The following is a 1940-nucleotide window of genomic DNA, read 5'->3' on the forward strand; positions in this document are numbered from 1 at the left end:
TATGTTCCTGCTTTACATGTTTGTTCCTGCTTTACATGTTTGCTCCTACTTTACATGTTGGTCACACTCAACGCAGCTGGTTGTAGGAAGCTGGAGTTAGCAGGTCCGACAGGAAGCCTGAGCTAAGTTAGCATGAAAGCTAACACGGGAAGTCAACAGAGGTCACATAAATAACATGTCTAACCTCAGCAACAATTAAACTACTCAAACTGACCAACATTAATCTAGAGAAGCCTTGTGTGTGCTTACTTTTTGTTCTTACACTTGTAGTGTAATGCATTACAAGTTGTTCATAGCCGGCTAAGCTAAGTGACGGTTTCCGTATCATTTACACATTAATTTATCAAATATTAATTTATGCTGCAACTTTTAATCAGTTTAGCTCAACTAGTCATGCATCATGTATGAGTTATTGTTTTCGAGCACTAATGAACTAACTGGAAACATAAAGTTATGCCAGTCTAAAACAAATCAACAGGTAAATCTAATAAAAATAGAAAACTGTCAAGTCTATTGTTGGATCCTACAAACACTCTGTTGGTTTATTAAGGAGTGGATCCACATGTTGACTCGCTCAGTCCTCTCACTGTCCTGTGTCCTCACTGGACACTCCAGATGTTACACACACCTCAGCAGGTGGAGGTGTCCTCACTGGACACTCCAGATGTAACACACACAACAGCAGGTAGAGGTGTCCTCAGTTGACACTCCAGATGTTAAATGAAAAACACTTTCTCCAGATGTTACACACACCTCAGCAGGTAGGTGTGTCCTCATTGGTCACTCCAGATGTTAAATGAAACACACTTACTCCAGATGTTGCACACACCTCAGCAGGTGGAGGTGTCCTCAGTGGACGCTCCAGATGTTACACACACCTCAGCAGATGGAGGTGTCCTTAGTGGACACTCCAGATTTTACACACACCTCAGCAGATGGAGGTGTCCTCAGTGGACACTCCAGATGTTACACACACCTCAGCAGGTGGAGGTGTCCTCAGTGGACACTCCAGATGTTAAACACACCTCAGCAGATGGAGGTGTCCTTAGTGGACACTCCAGATGTTACACACACCTCAGCAGGTGGAGGTGTCCTCAGTGGACACTCCAGATGTTACACAGACCTCAGCAAATGGAGGTGTCCTCAGTGGACACTCCAGATGTTACCCACACCTCAGCAAATGGAGGTGTCCTCAGTGGACACTCCAGATTTTACACACACCTCAGCATATGGAGGTGTCCTCAGTGGACGCTCCAGATGTTACACACACCTCAGCAGATGGAGGTGTCCTCAGTGGACGCTCCAGATGTTACACACACCTCAGCAGATGGAGGTGTCCTTAGTGGACGCTCCAGATGTTACACACACCTCAGCAGATGGAGGTGTCCTCAGTGGACGCTCCAGATGTTACACACACCTCAGCAGGTGGAGGTGTCCTCAATGGTCACTCCAGATGTTAAATGAAACACACTGACTCCAGATGTTGCACACACCTCAGCAGGTAGGTGTGTCCTCAATGGTCACTCCAGATGTTAAATGAAACACTCGTACTCCAGATGTTGCACACACCTCAGCAGGTGGAGGTGTCCTCAGTGGTCACTCCAGATGTTACACACACCTCAGCAGATGGAGGTGTCCTCAGTGGTCACTCCAGATGTTGCACACACCTCAGCAGGTGGAGGTGTCCTCAGTGGACGCTCCAGATGTTACACACACCTCAGCAAATGGAGGTGTCCTCAGTGGACACTCCAGATTTTACACACACCTCAGCATATGGAGGTGTCCTCAGTGGACGCTCCAGATGTTACACACACCTCAGCAGATGGAGGTGTCCTCAGTGGACGCTCCAGATGTTACACACACCTCAGCAGATGGAGGTGTCCTCAGTGGACGCTCCAGATGTTACACACACCTCAGCAGATGGAGGTGTCCTCAGTGGA

At 47.6% G+C, this 1940-nt stretch overlaps 1 protein-coding gene across 1 annotated transcript in view; it reads left to right on the forward strand.

The window, feature by feature from the left end:
• The window catches only part of LOC119423196 (mitoferrin-2-like), a 10842-nt gene that overhangs the window by 507 nt on the left and 8395 nt on the right, over window positions 1-1940 (forward strand). The gene's annotated exons all lie outside the window — the stretch shown is intronic.

The sequence above is a fragment of the Nematolebias whitei genome, chromosome 16 (assembly GCF_014905685.2).
Source record: "Nematolebias whitei isolate Nwh7 chromosome 16, NemWhi1, whole genome shotgun sequence".
NCBI lineage: Eukaryota > Metazoa > Chordata > Actinopteri > Cyprinodontiformes > Rivulidae > Nematolebias > Nematolebias whitei.